Genomic DNA, 22,354 nt, shown 5'->3' with positions numbered 1-22,354 from the left:
CTAAATACCTTGCACCTTACAATGTTGCCATCATTGAAAGTCGCAACAGCAACTTTACTTTTACTCATTATTATACTTCAACAAAACAGAGACTCAAGAAACAGAATTAATTACGAATATTTTCGAGATAACGACAGAGTAAATAAACATGAAACAATCGACAATCACACCAGCGATATATATTGATCCATCACAGGTTAGCCACAACACATACTTTATCTCACATCACTAAAATGTACCTGATGAACACGGACGTTAATAATAACACCATTTGACAGCAGTTTAACAGCGCCACAGTGGGTCACGCCCATGTAGAACACATTTCAAAAAAACTTTAAAAATAGTTGTAGTCTTCGGAATTGAATAAATTATATATCTATTAAAAGGTAATAGTCTGCAGATTCAGAAAACGCAAAAAAGTAAAAATTGAACTTTTCATGATTTTGAGCCTTTCCGGAGCCCCTTAAGCGGGGTTTTCATAGGAGCAGGAGTTTTACGCCGCGTAGAAGTCGGCTGGTGGCTGATGTATTGAATCGCGACGCAATTTGTGTGTTCCATCGTCATTACGAGGGTGCGAGGGTCACAATTAACTGTCAGTTTTGCGTCGGAAACAAGAAACTAGACTCCCAGCGCATTTGTGTTTTCCCAGAAAATGAAATCGCAAGCGCATTAACTACCCAGTTCACACGTGCTGTCTGGAAAGAATGATTGAAAAAAGAGTTTTTATTTCAACTTTACAATATTAATGGATTACGTGGGAGAGGAAGACGGGAAAATCCTATCCTTGCTGATAGTTAAACGTATAATGGACGATGAAGAAGAGGATCAGTTCTTCCAGACTTACGCGAAGCCAAGAAAAACAGACAGCTAATTTAACTGAAAGTGTATGGTTCCAGAGACATTTTCAAGTCAGGTTTGAGACTTGGAAATGTCTTTGGAGCCATATAGTTTCATATGTTTAAAGCGTCTACGCTTGAGTTTCAGGTAGAATAGCCAGTTTCGTTCGAAACTGAGGCAATATTCCAACACAGTTTTACAGCCTCTGCATTGTTGTTCGAGTTTAGGGGGGGAATATAAAGTGCGCTGGGAGGCGTGAATGGGATTTTGGATTGAGAAAGGACGCTTTCAAAGGTAGTCCATGCAGTTGTGCAAAGCCACTGACTGTGCCGGTGTGGCGAAGTACACTACTGGCCATTAAAATTGCTACACCACGAAGATGACGTGCTACAGACGCGAAATTTATTTGTACCTCATCATATCACTCCATTTTATTTTAAGCGTTGTTCTGCAAATTCCGCATTTCGAAACCAACGAAGTATCTTTCTTCTTTTCTTCTGAGTGTCCATAATTCACTCTCAACAACACTACTCTCTAGATAAAACACGTCACGGATCTCATTCTCACTTTTTCTGCAGTTCTCTTTGCTGTCAATAAATCCTCACCTCTTCAAATGCTTGGGTACCCACATATATTTTATTCCTTATTTTCTACACGCAGCTACCATTTTCTATCACCTAACTTGCTTTATATACAGATGGCCCACAACTCCACCGACAAACATTCTGAGGTGGCAACATGCACCAAAACAAGAAAAAATGCCTAGTAAACATAGGCTATAAAATGCATACCTTAAGAGCTCTAACCACTTGTTTAGTAAAAGATATGTGTTTCACACTGGCGTTGGTGAAAATGTGCTCACAGCTCTTAAGTTATGCTCTTTATAGCCCATAGTTACTCAACATATTTTTGTCCATGCTACCATTTCTGGAAAGTTGTCGGCGAGGTTCCAGTTTACTCTGTATAAACCAACGAAAAGGCCCAATATATTTTGGTTTCATGGTCGGAATTCTCGGGATACAGCCATAACGTAAAATTTGTAAGAGGATGTGTTCGCAGTTGTTTAAAGGGGAATGATCACATAAAACTACTTATAGTAACGTCAGATTCATAGGAAGAATCGCAACGAAATGGAAATCCACCACAGAACCGATGTAGATCGATTCTTGAATATTCATAATCAGTTAGAGATGCTCATCTCGCGTGATTAGAAGAGGAAGTTGGAAATTTTTGGTTAAGGTCCTATGGGACCAAATTGTTGAGCTCATCGGTCCCTAGGCTTACACACTACTTCATCTAACTTAAACTAATTTACGGTAAGGACAACACACACACCCATGCCCCAGGGAGGACTCGAACCTCCGACGGGGGGAGCCGCGCGAAAATACAAAGGAGAGTTGCGATTTGACAAAGGTTGATTCATTAGGAGCGAGAGCATCGCAGGGGTGCTTATCCAGCTCCAGTGACGGACCCAGGCGAGGCGTCAGCACGAAGAAAGGATGCAGTGTTAAAATTCCGAGAGTCTGTGTTCGAACAGGATTCAGGAGACGTATTACTTCTTCCCACATGAAGTGTCTTTCAAAGACCTTGCATGAAACGTCTAGGTGTGACAGATCACGTCATAGGAAACAACTTCTGTTATATAGAGAATGTTCGCTGACGCTTCTCAGCGGTGATAGGAATCTTCTTGTATTGGTTATGCTCGCGAGAGGCGGCAGGGCGTAGGCATTCTACGATGTGAGTATGCCTTGCGTCTTGCCTACAATCCAATCATCTGCTCCGTATGACATAGCAGAAAAATTAAAGTGCTCATTCGCTTCTAAGTATACGAAGCGCACCTGGTTAGTACACGCTGCTAGTTCAGTGAAATCTCGTCGTCCCAAGGCCAGCGAATACTAACGTCGCCGGAAATTTTGTGTTTGACAAAAGTTGTTCCATATCACGCCATCTGTCACCGCTAGATGTTTCAAGCAAAGATTTTGAAACACACTGTATATGACGCTAATTGAACATATAAAATAAAAAAAAGAACGTGCTTATGCGGTGGTGTAGTGAGAGTCTTCCTGCCCAAGCATGGTTCTCCTTAGATCTCGGAACAGGAAGAATGTGTTGTGCCACATGATACGAGTGGAGGATTATTCAAAGTCTACGACTGAAGTCAAACGATATGTGATTGTACTGTGTGTATATAGTGTGCCACATCTTCGATCAGTGATGTAAACAGCTACTAAAAGTATGGAAGTAACAATAGGAGATGAAAATTTGTAGGCGTAGACAGCGACTGAAAACTGGGGACAGAATATGGAAGATGTTCGGTGTGGTTGGGATGAAAAAACGGAAATCTTTAGCGCAGGCCAGGAAGAGAAGGGCATCTGTCTGGTGTCTGTTTGGTGCATCAAGTCTTTGATACTTCAAGAGCTCTCGTATTTTCCTCCACATACTGTGCACTTACGCAAGTGTTGATGTGATATTGGGCAGATGAAGTGAAATTTCTGTGATCGCAACTCCGGCATTTGTCGTTACTGAACGCAAAATGAGAATCGATCTATAAATCACAGTGCTAGGCGCAAATGCGAGGGAGCACAGAAGCGGTGGTCTGAGTGCTTGCGGGCGTCCCGCCGTCCCCAGAGAGGACTCGCGAGACGTACAAATTGAGTTTGACCTGACGCGATGCTGGCACCGCGCCCCCAGCCAACCGCTCGCACAGTTCTCTCTTCTTCCCCCTTTCTCCTCCTACGCAGTTACCCTCCTCCTTCTCTTTCTTCTCCTCCTGCCCCTCTCTCCCCACCCCTCACCTCCTTCCCCCCTCTGCCACCCTTCCCTCCCATCTCCCCATACCTCGCTACCGCCATTTCTATTCATTAACGTTTCCATTAAAGCTTATTTGCTTTCCTGTCAGCAACTTGTGTTAATAACGAAACAATGTATCTTGTGCTGACGGCACAAGGTGCCGCGGAAACCTCGTTCGCCATTCTTTTCCCTTCTTCCTCTGTGTCGTCGCGCGGCGCCGTTCTGCTGACGCGCCCGCCGGCCGCTGCCTAACCTGTCCCACTCCTCCACTCATCTCGCTCCTCTCCCTCTCCAACTCTCTCTCTCTTTCACACACACTCACGCGTGCGCACACAGTCGCGCCGGGTAGGGCACCGCGAGGAGAACGCCGGCGCTTTCTCTCGGTAATTGAGTCAATATTAGTAGCGGGAGTACACTCCGCTGCAAGGATACGAAATTGCGGGCCAGGTAAGCGGCTGGTCGACCGCCCTCTTCGGTTCGCCGCTTTCGTGCCTGGAAATGGACGCCGTGGATTGCTCCAGAATGAGATGCGGTGAGGGGGCGGCGGGGGCGGCGCGCACAGTGCGAGAGGAGAGAGGGAAACAGAGCCGCCGCCGCTTTTGGAAGTGCTGGCGATTACTACCGGCAACGTGCGAAAAATCGATTAGCACGCGAGCTTTTACGTGAAGTGTCGGGCGAGGCGGTAATAGTGCCGGCCGGGAAGGGTAGACGCTCTGCGCGCCCCCTGATGGTCGCGGGGCCGGCACGTAACGCAACAGCGCTCGTGGAAGCCGTACCGAGGATGGAGAGCGTAACCGAAACGCTAATAGCTCTGCACCGCCAGCCGTGGCAACAGGCGGGATGGCTCGTAGTCGTCTCTTCCGACCGTCACAATTTTATTTTCCGCACCGGCAACATGTGTGACGCACTATCATCTCGCAGTTTGGAAACTGAAGCGTAGCAGCAACTGTGCTTCCGGTACGCGACAGGCGGCTGTTTTCGCACAGCATGTGAGTTTTTTGTGGTTATGGCGCGGAGGAGAGACGTAGTAACACATTACTGAGAATAACTCACGTACGTGTAATCGATATAGACGATAAGGGGAAAGGTCAATGCTCTACACCTCTTCGACTTGAACGTGAATGAAGATCACTGTCTAACTAGGTCATTACAGACGGAGCACAACCGGGGAAGTGACAGTATCACGAAGGAAATCGTTAGTGTTTACATCATCTATGTATATTCTCCGCAGCGCATAGCAGAGGGTGCTTTGTACCTATATTAATGGTTTTCTCTCCTAATCCATTCGCATACTGAGCGAAGAAAAAAAATTTACGCACCCTTATCTCTCTAGTGTGATTCTCGCGATTCCTCCGCGTGATATACGAATATGGCAATATATGTGCTATGAATGCATCCAACCGTGTTTCCGGATAACTGCCTCGCATCTGCTCCAAGGATTCCCATTTAAGTTCTTCGCGAATTTCTGTTTCAGTACCGTCCTGTTAAGATGCTTGCAGCGCGTTTTTGGATTCGTTCGAAGTCTGTGATTATTGCCACTTGATAAGGACTCCAGACGATAGAGTAGGAGAGAATTAGTCACATCAGCGCCTTGTACTCCATTTGCTTTACAGATTCACAACTATTCCGCAGTACCCTTGCAACAAATCTAAACCTGTGGGTCACGAGCCCTAATACCGATTTTACGCGTTCGTACCATTTCATATTCTCTTCAGTGGACTCCCGCGGCGTTCGTCTTATGCAATTTTAGGGAAAACACAGAAAATTCCCATTCGGATGGCCGAATTTCAGTTATCAGTATTTTTATTTACACTTCTTTACATCGTTAAAATCTGTAAAAATAAGCAGTCAAATACAATAATAGTCGAGCGTCTCGAAAAGAGTGTGCAGTACCTGCGTAAACGGAAGATTAATACATCTCCATCTGGACTAACATTTCGACAGCACCATCGTTAACGATGTGCTAAGGATATAGCTTGAAAATGACCATAGGGTTCGAAATGAGTTCATAGCAATCAGAAGAGCTTAATAAAAACATGTTTCCAGAACGAAATTTTCATTTTGTGCGTACGGGTCGTGAGTCGTGATTGGGTCGCTCAGTCGGTAGAACACTTGCCCGCGCGAAAGGCAAAGGTCCCGAGTTCGAGTCTCGGTCCGGCACACAGTTTTAAACTGCCAGGAAGTTTCATATCAGCGCACACTTCGCTGCAGAGTGAAAATATCCTGAGCCGTATTGGTTCGTTTAAAAAGGGACAGCCGATTTACCTCTCTAGCTTTCCTGAATCAGAAGTCGCACACGTCATCGACGAGACTTAATCCCTTATTTCCCTTCTTTACTTCGGTGAAGAATAAGCTGTCATTCCGTTTTAAAGGTCCGTGCAGTTGCAGTGTTGCCTGTCAAGGACTCGCAAGCGCTCTCCTGCCCCCGGGGCACTATTGACCTGTACAGCGGAAGGCCGGCCTCTGTCTGACTTACCGCCTACGCAGGCGGCGTCACGCGCAGCTGCCTTCCGAATTGGCGTCTGACAGGCGTGCCGCGTGTCCCAGCTCGCACGGCCGCCCGCTAAGCAAATACCTTTTGTCTGTGCTCAGTGAAGACTCCGGCCGGCGCCGTCTGTTTGCCGGCGTCCTTTTTCCCATTCATTATTTTTATTATCTCCGCGGACTCGCATTGTGGCGACGGCTGCTAATTGTTTGTTTTGCCCTGTTTATGCAAACAGCCGGCCAGGTGCGACACAATGGGCCGGCGGGCTACGCGCGACGGCGCGATTCGCCGACGCCGACGCCGACGGCGCCGCCTTTTGTGGGCGGCGGGAATCTTATCAAAACAGTCATTACTGCCGTGGCCGCCTCGCGCCTATTTAAATTATCCCGCAAACTGCCCAGTGCCGCTCCTTTGTGGCACGCCGGCTTTCTGTAGCGGCCCTCAAGAGGAACGCTCCACTGCGCAAATTGCGTGCGCGCTTCCGCGGGCAGATCTCCGAGACAGACACCATCGATCACGTCAGTACCTGCTGGAAGAGTGTGTCGAGCTGACTTATCGCCCATTTCGCACTCGTCCAGCAGCCGTCTATGCGGCACTGTGTACACGGCAGGCCGCCGCGGGAATTTCACATTTATTCGGCTGTTGTGCACGGCACGGTAGCGCCCGTCATTTTCTTCCTTCTCAGTCACCCAGCACGGTACTAGAGAAATGGAACGAGAACGAACGGTGCCATGGCTTTTAGTTTGTTACAAATCAAACATCTACGAAATCGTCACCCCAGTGACGATATTCCAACACACCGGAAGTAATAGGAGGCAAACATTAGTGACACTGAAGCTATGAGGGGTTGTGTGGTTGTAGGTTGGGAGGGGAGAGACGGGGATGTTCTGGTCGGGTCCCTCTCTGGAACTCACTTTTAATCTGCTAGGACGTTTCGAAACTGTCTCTGAAGCTTCGAGTTACTCCTATACGTAAAGAAAGGCAAACAGAGTACAGTGGATTCATCCAATTAATCCTAGCAATCCCACGCCCGGGTTCCCGGTTTCGATTCCCGGCGGGGTCAGGGATTTTCTCTGCCTCGTGATGGCTGGGTGTTGTGTGCTGTCCTTAGGTTAGTTAGGTTTAAGTAGTTCTAAGTTCTAGGGGACTTATGACCACAGCAGTTGAGTCCCATAGTGCTCAGAGCCATTTGAACCATTTTTTGAGTCCTAGCAATACTAAAATTTTTCCATAGCGCACATTACCAAGGGGGGGGGGGGGGTAATGGGGAGGGGGTACTTCATGCCCACACGGAAAATAATTTTTAAAAAATCGTTAACTGCTGTTGAATTACGTTAACAACACACTTTTTATAGATGTACTGATCTCTACTTAGGAACTTAGGATCTGAAAATACCTCTCAGTACACTCTTACCAATATAAATGCATTTCAGTAGCATGTGGCACCGACTTTATGACCAAAAAAAAATTAAAAATTCAAATTTCGTTCATTGTTGTTGACTTTTACTCCCAACATACTTTTTAAAGAGATAAGTGCTCTACCATCAGGAGAGCTTCTATAAAGTTTGGAAAGTAGGAGACGAGGTACTCGCTGAAGTGCAGCTGTAAGGACGGGGCGTGAGTCGTGCTTCGGTAGCTCAGATGATAGAGCACTTTGCCCGCGAAAGGTCCCGAGTTCGAGTCTCGGTCCTGCACACAGTTTTAATCTGCCAGGAAGTTTCATTTCCAGAGGGTGTTTTGTAACAGGATAGCGCTCACCCACATACTACTGTTGTAACTGAGTGTGTCTACAGAGTGCTTTGGCCTGCTAGATAGCCATATCTATCTCGAATCGAGCACATATGCGACATCATCGGACGACAACTCGCATGTCATCCACAACCAGCATTAACTGTCCCCGACTGACCGACCAAATACAATACGCATGCGTAAAGTGAAATCGGCCACATGTACAACACAATACATGCACGTTTGCATGCTTGCATTCAACATTCTGCTGATTAACCGCTTACAAATGTACCAACATTTCACTTTGCAACGGCTTATCTTATGCTTGCATTAAGGTGTGATCTTGGAATTTAATCACTGACGTATATTACCTAGACTAATGTATTACCGTAATTTGATTTCTCTACATGAACCATTTTGGCGTTGCTATTTATACTACTGGCCATTAAAATTGCTACACTAGGAAGATGACGTGCTACCGACAGGAAGAAGACGCTGTGATATGCAAATAATTAGCTTTTCGGAGCATTCACACATGGTTGCCGCCGGTGGCGACACCTACAACGTGCTGACATGAGGAAAGTTTCCAACCGATTTCTCATCCACAAACAGCAGTTGACCGACGTTGCCTGCTGAAACGTTGTTGTGATCCTTCGTGTAAGAAGGAGAAATGCGTACCACCACGTTTCCGACTTTGATGAAGGTCGGATTGTAGCCTATCGCGATTACGGTTTATCGTATCGCGACATTGTTGCTCGCGTTGGTGGAGATCCAATGACGTTTGCAAGACAACAACCATCTGCACGAACAGTTCGACGACGTTAGCAGCAGCATAGACTATCAGCTCGTAGACCATGGCTACGGTTACCCTTGACACTGCATCACAGACAGGAGCGCCTGCGATGGTGTACTCAATGACGAACCTGGGTGTACGAATGGCAAAACGTCATTTTTTTGGATGAATCCAGGTTCTGTTGACAGCATCATGATGGTCGCATCCGTGTTTGACGACATCATGGTGAACGCACATTGGAAACGTGTATTCGCCATCGCCATACTGGCGTATCACCCCGCGTGATGGTATGGAGTGCCACTGGTTAAATGTCTCGGTCACCTCTTGTTCGCATTGACGACACTTTGAACAGTGGACGTTACATTTCAGATGTGTTACGACCCGTGGCTCTACCATTCATCCGATCCCTGCGAAACCGTACATTTCAGCAGGATAATGCACGACCGCATGTTGCAGGGGTTCTGGATACAGAAAATGTTCAACTGCTGTCCTGGCCAGCACATTCTCCAGATCTCTCACCAATTGGAAACGTCTGGGAAATGGTGACCGAGCTAGTGGCTCGTCACAATACGCCAGTCACTACTCTTGATGAACTGTCGTATCGTGTTGAAGCCGCATGGGCAGCTGTACCTGTACACGCCATCCAAGCTGTGTTTGACTCAATGCCGAGGCGTATCAAGGCCGTTATAAAGGCCAGAGGTTGTTGTTCTGGGTACTGATTTCTCAGGATCTATGCACCCAAATTCCGTGAAAATGTAATCACATGTCAGTTCTAGTATAATATATTTGTCCAATGAGTACCCGCTTATCATCTGCATTTCTTCTTGGTGTAGCAATTTTAATGGCCAGTAGTGTACTTTCCGTCAGTGTGTATCAGTCACGCCGTAACCACCTCAGAAATATGCAGATGATTACGTAGTTTGCGGTATACGGACGCAACGTGTGTAGCTGGAAGAAATTCGTTTGGATCATCCGGGAAGTCGGAGTGTACAAAGCGGACAGCGGGGGCTGAAATAACGCGGAGCGTGGGAACGCGGCCAGTAAGTGGCGGAGTGTGTTGCCACACAGTGACAGCGGCGCGGCAGGCGCTTAGCTGCAATCGCCGCTGATTCAGCTGGCGCAAAGTGTTGGCGCGCAGTCGGACGGACCGGGCGGGAAGGCGCGCAGCGACTGTCAGCGGCGACGCGCGCTAAGCGACAATATGTTTGTTTGTGGCGAACCGGGCCTCTTCGTGTTGATTGTGCGAATTGCCGACTGGATAATGTACACAGGGCCGGGGGCTGGCTGTGTGTGCGTGTGTGCGCCTGGCCAGCGGTGGGATCCAGTATTTATGCCCGCGCCGCAAACACGCCGGGGCGCCCGCGGCCGGCAGACGGACGCACAAATCAACTGCCGCATCCCGCATCCTGCTCCCAGCTGTGCTCTGCCCGCTCCGGGCCAGCGCCCGGCGCACCACCAGCGCTCGGCCTCTGGTCCACCCCCACACCAATGTTCCTAATGGGCCCACGTCTCAGTTTACACGCTTTAGTGACGTTCGATCGGCCACGTAGCCCAGCTGTTCGCGTCACTGGTTGCTGAGGTCGTGGTCCCTGCCAGGAAGATTTACATGACGAAGTAACAAACTGATTACTCCGCATATGCAGGGTGTTCCCTTTACAGACTTCGTGAACAGGTTCCTCGCACCATACTAAAAGAAAAATCCAGAATGAGATGTTCACTCTGCAGCGGAGTGAGCGCTGATATGAAACTTCCTGGGAGATTGCGTGCCGGACCGAGACTCGAACTCGGGATCTTTGCCTTTCGCGGGCAAGTGCTCTACCAACTGAGCTACCCAAGCACGACTCACGCCCCGTCCTCCCAGCTTTAGTTCTGCCTTCCAAACTTAACAGAAGCTCTCCTGCGAACCTTGCAGAACCAGCACTCTTGAAAGAAAGGAGGAGAGCTTCTATTAAGTTTGGAAGGGGGTCAGGGATTTTCACCTGCCTCGAGATGACTGGGTGTTTGTGTTGTCCTCATCGTTTCATCATCATCCAGGAAAGTGGCGAAATTGGACTGAGCAAAGATTGGGTAATTGTACGGGCGCTGATAACCACGCAGTTGAGCGCCCCACAAACCAAACATCATCATCATCAAGTTTGGAAGGTAGGAGACGAGGTACTGGCAGAAGTAAAGCTGTGAGGACGGGTCGTGAGTTGTGCTGGGGTAGCTCAGTTGGTAGAGCATTTGCCTGCGAAAGGCAAAGGTCCCGAGTTCGAGTCTCGGTCCGGCACACAGTTTTAATCTGCCAGGAAGTAAAATAAAAATGCTTACTAAAAGCGGGCTCTAAAGCGCATGCCTTACGAGCTATGAGCACTTGTTCATCTTCGATACTATAAAATGCACCTCTTCTACTGCAAGCTATTTTCGTTCCGTATTTGTTAGGTGGTAGTATGGGCCAAAACAACAACAAAAAGTCCAGTAAATATGGGCCATAAGACGCATACCATAAGAGCCATGGGCATTTCTTCAACAGAAGAGATGTTTCACAATATCGAAGATGAACAAATGCTCATAGCTTTTAATGTATGCGTTTTAGAGCACATGTTTAATGGATTTTTTTCCTCTTTTTGGTACTTACTCCCAAAATATGTTAAGTAAAGTGGTTGCAGTAGGAGAGATGTGTTTCATAGTCCCGGGATTTGAAGACGTGCTGCCGGCCGGAGTGGCCAAGCGGTTCTAGGCGTTACAGTCTGGAACCAAGAGAGCGCTACGGTCGCAGGTTCGAATCCTTCTTCGGGCATGAATGTGTGTGATGTCCTCAGGTTAGTTAGGTTTAAGTAGTTCTAAGTTCTAGGGGACTGATGACCTGAGAAGTTAATTCCCATAGTGCTCTGAGCCATTTGAACCATTTGAATTTGAAGACGTGCTCATAGCGCTTAAATTACGCATCTGAAACCCATTCTTTACTAGACAGTTCTTATTGTTTTGGTGTAAGGAACCTGTCCTCAAGATATGTAAAGGGAATTTATTTATAACCTGTGGTTTCAAAAATACTTTTTAACAGAATTTTATAAGAGTATCATAAGCGCTTGGTGGTTCTTACCGCTGGATCAAAGCAAGGGGACAATGTCGGGCCTTCTGTTATCTTCCCTCATATTATCATTAAAATCCGCTTACAAAGCTATTTCTCAGTGTACTGTGGTTAGCTGTGGGCGGCCAAGAATGCACTGGAGCACCGGAGACTTCTCGGTGGAGGGAAGTTTCTTGTCTGCACGGACTCTCCTAGTTTTCTGTAGGCTTTTCAGAAAATGTCATCAACAGACAGGACAGTTCAGATGGCCCAGGACACCAGGCAATAGTCCCGGTGCGGCACAGGTAATTTCATATCAAGTTACACTTCGCCAGAGAGTGAAAATTCATTCTGGAAACAATCCTCCAGGCTGTGGCTAATCATGTTCCCGCAATATCCTTTATTCCAGGAGTGCTAGTTCCGTAAGTTACATGTAACATTTGTGGAGTTTGGAAGTTAGAAGATGAGGTACTGACGGAAGTGAATCTATGAGGGAGCACCGTGAATCGTGCTCTGGTAGCTCAGTTGGTAGAGCACTTGCCCGCGAAAGGCAAAGGTCCCGAGTTCGAGTCTCGGTCCGGCACACAGTTTTAATCTGCCAGCAGTTTCTTACTGGGTTATTAGTTTTAACTAAAATATTGTGGGCGACCAACAGTTGTGACACTCAGATCTGAAGAAGTTCAGTATATATGACTGAAAATATTCATCAGTAATGTATGTCATGCAACTGAGATAGTACAAATAAACTTTTCTTGAATTTTACAGTTCCTATACCTCTCGCGAGGAAATTATATCTCTTTCCATTTTAAGTCATAAAATGGTTCAAATGGCTCTGAGCACTATGGGACTTAACATCTATGGTCATCAGTCCCCTAGAACTTAGAATTACTTAAACCTAACTAACCTAAGGACAGCACACAACACCCAGTCATCACGAGGCAGAGAAAATCCCTGACCCCGCCGGGAATCGAACCCGGGAACCCGAGCGTGGGAAGCGAGAACGCTACCGCACGACCACGAGCTGCGGACTTTTAAGTCATAAACACAATTTGTACTGAAAAGTAAAACGACAAGAAAGTGGAAATACGTGTTAAGTTTTGAGAACTACATGGTTCTGTTGTGATTTGCAATTCAGCGAACTTGGCCACACTAACTTTTCCACGGTAGGGATGCGAGTTTATACAAGTCGTAGTAACCCAGATAACATTCACACCTCCAGTGCTTCCATTACAGTCATCCCGTCGGAAAATTAAACGTAATTTTGAGCCATTAACATTACAGGTAATAAGAAGCATAGAAGCAATCGCCAAGTCGTGCTAGTACTCTTCTAATCGTACCAGCCAACCACTCCTTGTAGTTCTTCAGAGACTTCCATAATTTTTTATATACCTGTACGCTAGTCTTAGTGTCTTGTTTTCGCAGTTTTAATTTTCTAATTCAGTATCGAGTGAGTTACAGAGTGATTCGCAATAGAAGTTCCTACCACACCTCCTTGTAAATTTAACGGTACAGAACTGAAACTGGCAGGCGGCAGTAGACCATGCAAAACACGCGAACTGACTGATGTCTTGATTCTGACCCTATAACAACCCTTTCACACTGTCATTCACCATTTAGCGTTGTTAATAGGATGTTTATTTTGGAGCCAGTTTTTTATTATTGCCTCACCAAAAAGTCCGCGAAATACTGAGAATGCTGCGGTAGTACAACCAGACCATTTTCTATCCGCTGCTATGAGCACCCACCTCGAACTGTTTAACTGTCTCGTTTCACGGAGCATCTAATTTTTAGAGCCGTATTACCTTCTTCCAGCTAGACATGGTTCGCCAGTCTTGCGTATAAAAGCTTTAGGTCCAAATTATTTCCTCTGCCCTGCCCTAATTTGTGGGGTCATTTCACGTAATATTTCTTATGGAGCATGATGAAGGGTTATTTTTCCAGAGGGTGGATATAAAAACAGAGCCGCCTTGCGGGGTGTGTGCGCACGTCGTGGGCTGCTCATTTGCGACCGGGGGTTGCGGAAGGCGGAGCTCGCCCCTTACTAATTCTCTAATTACTCCTGAGCTGAGCGCAGAGACGGGTTAACGCAACGACAACGCGGTCTGGGGGAGGGGGGGGGGGAGGCCGTTGTGGATGACCAGTAGGTACGCAGGGGTGGGGTTCTTGTGCGTCTTTCCGCTAGACACTGGGTAGCCATAGACCACTTGCAACAACATCTCGTATAATCAACTCAGTTCATATGAGGACGTGTAATGTTGAGCAAAGACAGTGTTAATTATTTTTGCACGTAAGACATTCAAACAACAAAGCAGGCGAATGTCAGTCGTCCTCTTCGACAGGTTCTGGTATCTAAAGACAACAGACAAGTGTCTGAATAATTCATGTCTCCTTACACTGAGCTGGCTAGGAAATCAGTCACATACTTTCAATCTACAGGGTGAGTCACTAACTAAGGCCACCAAGAATAACTCCGAAAGTATGATAGGAGCTGAAACGTTGGTGGGACAAAAGTTACATGGGACAAGGGGGGCCATAATATGACGTTGGTTTTTTGTTGCTAGGTCAGAGATATGAAGCTCAACTTTTTTTTAATGGGATGCTATAGTTTGTTACTTATTTTCTGATAGCGGCTATCGAGACGAATCCAGTGACATGTAACTGCTCCTTTTCGTCTTTCCTTGCAAATCCCAACATATACGTTGTTCGGGAACATCATCACGTAATCACCCTGTATACACATTAATTTACAGGCGCTGGCGCCTATAACTCTGACACGCTGTAGAGTCGTTGGATGACATTTCCGATCGTAGGCTTCCAATATTATTCACTCACTCCTCTCTGCAGGTCCTAAAAGAATGTAACGGAAATTTCTGAACATCCTGTATAGACGTTGTTTAAATTCAAGTTTTCTCTGTTGTTTTGACCCTGTGGTTGGTTATTTGTTATTAGAATTTCTTTTGTATGCAGCTCGTAAGATAATGTCTTGCTGTTGAAGAGGAGGGAAAATAATGATCTTGCTGAAGGCCTAGAGATGAATACCACACATAGAAAGGGGTGAGTCCTAAGTGGTTGGTAAGGAGCTGCGGCACAAGTGTTTCTCAAGAAAAAGTAAGGAAGCTAAGAGACTTATGCCGTGTTTATGTCGAGACACGGTCACTAACTCAGACTGAAGAAGTGTCCGTAATTGGCTGTGATTATAGTTGAAGAAATTAATCCGATGCTTGTCGAAGGCGATCTATAGGAAAAAATGCGGATGGCTTAAAACAGATTGTCTGGCCGGAAATATCCGCATTCCCAAACGCAGTTTCAGTGACACACAGGGTAAAGTCGTCTACCATATACGCACGTGACGAAGGATCAACACTGATGCTCCTGGGCTCGTTTCTTGCCTTTGTCGCTACCGTTGTAGGAGTCCATAGATCCTGTGGCAAAGCGGCTGCAAAGTGTCTCCGCCGCTCGCTTGATTTCTCATTAATATTAAAGCCGGAGCGTTCTAGGTGGAAAGCAGAGTGTCGGGGCTGCGGCGGGTGTAATTGTAGGTAAGGTCTGCGGCTCTCCGCAGCGCGTCTTTCCGCCCCCACCGGTCCACCAACCCCTTCATTAGCACAGCCGTATAATTGTGTTTTCTGGTTTACCCTCACCCCTTCCAGGAGGAATCCGCCGCCGAGCTGAGCCGCCGCTTTTATGAAGCTGAAAATGACTAAATCATTTTCCATTATTCGGCGCGGTGCGGGCTGGGAGGAGAGAGGCCTCGCTCTTCCTCCTCCGCCGTCGTCTACCTGAGAACACAATTAACAGCACACCTGCAGTACGGCTACGTGCGCCTGTGCATTTGTGGGGGAGGGAGACCAAGGCGGGGGTGGGGGAGAGAGAGATAATGCGTACGCTTTCCAGGTTGGTCGCCTCCCCCACCCCTCACTTCCACCTGCCTGGAATTGTGTGCTCCGATTATTAGTGAGCCATTCCGGACCGGTATTGTTCACCGGCTTAATGTTTTGCGATACACGGAATTCTGCCCGCTAATCGCTGGCATTAGCTCGTAAATTTGTGCGCTGTATCGTTACCGGCATAGCTTCGCCGGCGCGTCTTGGCCGTCGCTCGTCGTCAGGTAATAGAACACCGCCGCCATTTGTTTAGAGGCTCTGGCGGCTCGATTCTTCGTTGCTGGTGCAGCATTCTTTCAGATGCTCGGTGTACAGTAAGGAATAAGGACACAGCGCCTCAGAGGACGAAGCCTACCTTCAGCAACAGAACTTAATCTGGGATTGAGAAATGTGTGATACAGTACACGCTTTCACGGCCGTGTATACTTCAGTTAAGACATCGGGGCTGACAGATTATGGTACATATAAAGAATGTTCGGAAGCAAACTCGTGGGACTTGTAGAGGAAAGTGTGTAGATAATAGTCTGAACTGGAACGCATCGCCGGCCGGAGTGGCTGAGCGGTTCTAGACGCTACAATCTGGAACCGAGCGACCGGTACGGTCGCAGGTTCGAATCCTGCCTCGGGCATGAATGTGTTTGATGTCCTTAGGTTAGTTGGGTTTAAGTAGTTCTAAGTTCTAGGGGACTGATGACTTCAGGAGTTAAGTCCCGTAGTGCTCAGAGCCATTTGAACCATTTTTGGAACGCATGCCCGGAAACGTACCGTTTCCGTGCTATAATCATTTGAAAACACGTTCGTAACGCGACCACTTTTACAAGTAATTGACTAAGCCTAGCTAGGACTATGTTTGTTTCACAGTTGTACTCATTAATAGCGAAAGAAAGTGCTAGTGTACTCGTTGTCGGGTTCTCTTCAACGAGATGCGGCACGGCCTCTGACAGTTCGGGTTTGCGGCGTCTCCTTGGAGCACCACAGTCACCCCTGCTGAGGGTGAAGGTATCCTTTCGAGAAGTCTTTTCGTAATTGTGGCCAAAAGTGTATGCGATGGTGTCGGACGTTGTGGAGAACGATCTTGATAAAGGCGATGACCAGCTCTTCCATTACCGTGAACTTCGCCATTCACAAGGATCATATCGGTGTGTTGTTCAAACATGTAGTCGACTATGTTGCTCTGACACTCACAGACGCATGAAGGAGCCTCGAAGCAGCCGGCCGGTGTGGCCGAGCGGTTCTAGGCACTTCAGTCTGGAACCGCGCGACCGCTACGATTAAGACTTCGGGGCTGACAGATTATGGTCCATATAAAGAATGTTCGGAAACAAACTCGTGGGACTTGTAGAGGGAAGTGTGTAGATAATAGTCTGAACTGGAGCGCATCGCCGGCCGGAGTGGCCGAGCGGTTCTAGACGCTACAATCTGAAACCGAGCGACCGCTACGGTCGCAGGTTCGAATCCTGCCTCGGGCATGGATGTGTGTGATGTGCTTAGGTTAGTTAGGTTTAAGTAGTTCTAAGTTCTAGAGGGCTGATGACCTCAGATGTTGAGTCCCATAGTGCTCACAGCCATTTGAACCATTTGAACCTCGAAGCAGGTCAGAGAGGTAGGATGGACGTCAAATGACATCAGGCGATCCGAATTAATCATCCGCCGCCATGACTACCCTGTTGCGTGGCTGTCTAACAAACGGCTGTAACGTGAAAACAGTACATTTCCGGACATGGATCCTATTCAAAATATTTTCTGCTCATTCCCCTCAACAAGTCCTAGAAGATTGTAACGGGAATTTCCGAACACCCTGTATTAAAACTATTCACTGACGTTTCATCCCCATGTGTGCGAGACACCTGTTGGCCACTACACTGTCTGATCATAAGTATCCCGATAGCCCTGTGTAATGCGGAATTGACCGCTAGATGTCACTAGAGGCGGACCCGCCAGTATAAAAGGAAGTGGGGGACTATTTTGTTGTCAGTTGAGAAGCAGTAACAAGTCACCTTGTCACCCTAGTAACAAATCCATCTGCGACACTTCAAACCTTCTAAAGATGCCCAAGTCGACGTTGGTGTTATATATATGAAGAGGAAACGTGGAGGAACAGCCGAGACCTGGCAGAACTCGTGTCATGTCGAACGGGGACCCGGCGAGTATCGAGGGGAGTGGTCATTAAAAATCGCGCGAAATCAGCGGAAGGAACAACTCGTGAGTTCCAACGTGGTGACAGCAATCCAGTTAGCGCAATGACTGTGTGTAGTGAGTTGAATAGAATGGGAGAGAATGGTCGAGCAGCTCATCATAAGCCACACATTTATGTAATAAATGCTAAACGGCGCTCGAGGTGGTGTAAAGAGTGGATTTGGAGCGATGAATCACGCTACCCTCTGGCAAGAGTTTGAGGAGAAAGTTACCTGCCACCATACGTTGTACCAACAGTGAAGGCCGGAGAGGATGGCGTTACGTGTGGGTGCGTTTTTAGTGGTTTTGGTGTGGTCCAAATAACTGCGTTTAAGAAAATGTGGAACAATACTGAAACGTCCCCTTAGAAAAATTAATGAATTACTCTGCTGATAAACCTCTTACATTACTTGCTTCTCAAACAGCTGAGCAAAACTGAACGTACTCAGACATTTCGCTCTTTACCTATTCTGTTCAACACTAAACTGACAGCCAATATTTTTAGCGCAACGCAATCTGACTTTCAATAATCCCTAGAAGAGAATGGCCCTGACTAACATTAACCTGTACGTTTCACAAATCACTTACCTCACAAAAATCTTCTTTACTCGAACTACTGCAATACAGCGAGCGCCACTACTGCCAGCTAAATAAAAGATTCTAACTACTGAAGGCACTAACTACTGACAGGCATAGTTAGCAAATGAAAGATTTTGATAGAGTACAAACAATGTATTTACCTTAATAGTGTTCAAAAATCATAATATATATATATATCAGTTCATGACATCCAGTCTTACAAATTTGCTGTCTCTGATGGACACACGTCCAGATCATCCGCTCTCAAAACTCCGCCATTTCTCTCCCCACATCCACCACTGCTGGCGGCTCACCTCCAACTGCGCAACGCTACGCGCTGTTAACAGCCAACTGCCCAACACTACAATAGGAAATATTCCAACAATGCCCCAGACTGCACACAGCACAGTCAGTGATTTTCATATAGACCGCTACATGGCGTTACCAACATGAAAACCTAAACAGCCTACTTACAATATGAAAACATTTTACAGCATTGTGTTCTGTGTGTAGTAGATGAAAAGTTCGAAGACGATGATTGTTTGAGCGGCATCTGTGAGGCAGTGGTTTGTGGACAATAACACTCCTGAAATGCACTGGCCTGCCCCGAGTCCCGACCTGAACCGAATGGAGCAACTTTGGGATGAGTTGGAATGTCGACATCGCTCCAGACCCTAGCGTCCAAGGTCACTCACTACCTTCTCTAGTTTGTGCTCTTGAGGAAGAATCGGCTGCCATTCCGCCAGTGGAACTCTGACACTTCTTTGAAAGTATCCCAAGCAGCGTTGAAGCCGTCGTAGCGGTGAAGAGTGGACACGACCCACAGTAATGCTCGCTCATAGGTGTCCGGATACTTTTGATCAAATAGTACAGTATCTGGTCCACTTTTACACGACCACCACTCCACGAAAGTGTGGCTGCAAAAATATGGACTACGAAATAGACCAGGGCAACGGAAAACAGATGAAATATATCTAGCAAACAGGATAGCACCCATGACATAATACAGTGTCAACAGTAACTTCAGCTGTGTGGAAATTTGCGTGGCCAGGAATCAGTCAAAATGACACAGATGACGTTCCGAAATCATAATCAGTTCTATTTCTACCTAGGGCAGCACGAAAAATCCCCTAAAGATAGCGAATCGTAACTGCTGGATCCCAAGCCACGGAGATGGAAAGTACCTTGTGACTCGCGGCGACAGAATGCCCGGAGAGCGACAGAGTTCACGGTTTCGGAATTCCAACCCGCTCGCCGGCGGGCAGGGTACGTCAGGAATATTTAAGGCAGGCCCTGCAACAAAACCAAATCCGTGCCGCCGTCAGTTGTAGCAGGCAGACGCGACCGGTTCTACGGATTAGGAAGGAGTTCTGTAGCTGCTAATGGCTTGCTTACGCCTTCCTCCATCTCCCCACCTCTATAATCCTCTAAAACACATTTCGTGTAATCACGAACAAACTATGCAGTTCATCGTCGCGTTAAGTCCCTTATTTTCTTTTTCGTTTCGATTTCAGTTTATGAAGACGCTCTTAGAGCGGCGAACACGGCACTGTACGTCACGCGCGACACACTAGTAGCTTCCTCGTTTGAGAGGAATTAATTGGCCCTATCGCTTCTTGTTACCTTTTAGGAGTTCATTTTTAGAACCGTATTTTTTGTAGATTTTTATTCACTGCTTCACCCGTCAAGATATAGAGTTATTACGACGGATACCAAACAGTACTGCTGATTATACTTTAGAGTTCTATGTTGTACAATCCTGGAAATTGAAATAAGAACACCGTGAATTCATTGTTCCAGGAAGGGGAAACTTTATTGACACATTCCTGGGGTCAGATACATCACATGATCACACTGACAGAACCACACGCACATAGACACAGGCAACAGAGCATGCACAATGTCGGCACTAGTACAGTGTATATCCACCTTTCGCAGCAATGCAGGCTGCTATTCTCCCATGGAGACGATCGTAGAGATGCTGGATGTAGTCCTGTGGAACGGCTTGCCATGCCATTTCCACCTGGCGCCTCGGGTAGACCAGCGTTCGTGCTGGACGTGCAGACCGCGTGAGACGACGCTTCATCCAGTCCCAAACATGCTCAATGGGGGACAGATCCGGAGATCTTGCTGGCCAGGGTAGTTGACTTACACCTTCTAGAGCACGTTGGGTAGCACGGGATACATGCGGACGTGCATTGTCCTGTTGGAACAGCAAGTTCCCTTGCCGCTCTAGGAATGGTAGAACGATGGGTTTGATGACGGTTTGGATGTACCGTGCACTATTCAGTGTCCCCTCGACGATCACCAGTGGTGTACGGCCAGTGTAGGAGATCGCTCCCCACACCATGATGCCGGGTGTTGGCTCTGTGTGCCTCGGTCGTATGCAGTCCTGATTGTGGCGCTCACTTGCACGGCGCCAAACACGCATACGACCATCATTGGCACCAAGGCAGAAGCGACTCTCATCGCTGAAGACGACACGACTCCATTCGTCCCTCCATTCATGCCTGTCGCGACACCACTGGAGGCGGGCTGCACGATGTTGGGGCGTGAGCGGAAGACGGCCTAACGGTGTGCGGGACCGTAGTCCAGCTTCATGGAGACGGTTGCGAATGGTCCTCGCCGATACCCCAGGAGCAACAGTGTCCCTAATTTGCTGGGAAGTGGCGGTGCGGTCCCCTACGGCACTGCGTAGGATCCTACGGTCTTGGCGTGCATCCGTGCGTCGCTGCGGTCCGGTCCCAGGTCGACGGGCACGTGCACCTTCCGCCGACCACTGGCGACAACATCGATGTACTGTGGAGACCTCACGCCCCACGTGTTGAGCAATTCGGCGGTACGTCCACCCGGCCTCCCGCATGCCCACTATACGCCCTCGCTCAAAGTCCGTCAACTGCACATACGGTTCACGTCCACGCTGTCGCGGCATGCTACCAGTGTTAAAGACTGCGATGGAGCTCCGTATGCCACGGCAAACTGGCTGACACTGACGGCGGCGGTGCACAAATGCTGCGCAGCTAGCGCCATTCGACGGCCAACACCGCGGTTCCTGGTGTGTCCGCTGTGCCGTGCATGTGATCATTGCTTGGACAGCCCTCTCGCAGTGTCCGGAGCAAGTATGGTGGGTCTGACACACCAGTGTCAATGTGTTCTTTTTTCCATTTCCAGGAGTGTACTTTATACGCTGCTGACACAGTAAAGTGGAATTATGTGTTAATACTAGAAATAAAAGTCTCTAGCACAGGTGGATAATGTTTTTTTTTAGTCAGCATCTATTGTAACATCGCCATTTCCTAACGGTGCAACACCAACTTTACATTGTCTAACACAAGTAGCTATGATTCATAGTCCATACTAAAATGTAGGTCTCCATACAGGTACTTGGATAAGTCACTTCATAGGTGGCAAGCAACGGCATACCCTCTCCAACTGCACCAGTCCAAGTAAAGCACTGCTGTAGTCAAAAGAACCTTTGGCTTACGGACTTTTTTTACCGCAAGCTGAAACGACATAAAAAGTACTGTTCACTTTAGGGAATGCTGCTAAGGTACTACGTTCGAGTTTTTTACTCTTCTTGTCCCATTTTGTATGCAGCAAGGGGAAAGTGTATTATAAATTCTTGCACTCACAGTGTAATATCCCTTTCGTCAGAGCCAACAGGACAACTTTACACCATTCGATCCAGTGGTGTTTCACCAGTATCCGTTCTCTGGAAAATACGTGTAATATTTAATGTTTTCCACGCAATACTGTGTGCGTTTGGAATGTAGTTATTTTATATTTTTAGTTTATGGGTTTATTCCGCTTCTTCCTCGGCACTTACTCGAAACGAATGAGCTTGCGTTCGAAAATTACCGGATTCCTTCTTTTCTTTCCGTGCAGTGCCCATATTTTTCAGTCAGTTACATTCCATTAATGTCATCTGGCACTCATTATCATGTTCAGTTTAAGTTTTATAGAGAAAATGATGTACAGTCAAGTTTTTTCATGCCTCAGCCGTGTTATATTACTGTTCACCCTGCCCAATGTGT

The 22,354-nt window shown here is 47.3% G+C and overlaps 1 protein-coding gene and 1 non-coding gene across 2 annotated transcripts in view; both read left to right on the top strand.

Annotated features, from left to right (window-relative positions):
* The window catches only part of LOC126092875 (dachshund homolog 2), a 982,096-nt gene that overhangs the window by 397,298 nt on the left and 562,444 nt on the right, over nt 1-22,354 (top strand). The gene's annotated exons all lie outside the window — the stretch shown is intronic.
* Trnar-gcg (transfer RNA arginine (anticodon GCG)) lies at nt 10,829-10,903 on the top strand. Its single transcript has one exon. It is a non-coding gene; the product is annotated as a tRNA-Arg (tRNA).

The sequence above is a fragment of the Schistocerca cancellata genome, chromosome 7 (assembly GCF_023864275.1).
Source record: "Schistocerca cancellata isolate TAMUIC-IGC-003103 chromosome 7, iqSchCanc2.1, whole genome shotgun sequence".
NCBI lineage: Eukaryota > Metazoa > Arthropoda > Insecta > Orthoptera > Acrididae > Schistocerca > Schistocerca cancellata.
Note: the sequence above shows the minus strand (reverse complement) of the source record. Positions and strands in the feature narration are given on the sequence as shown.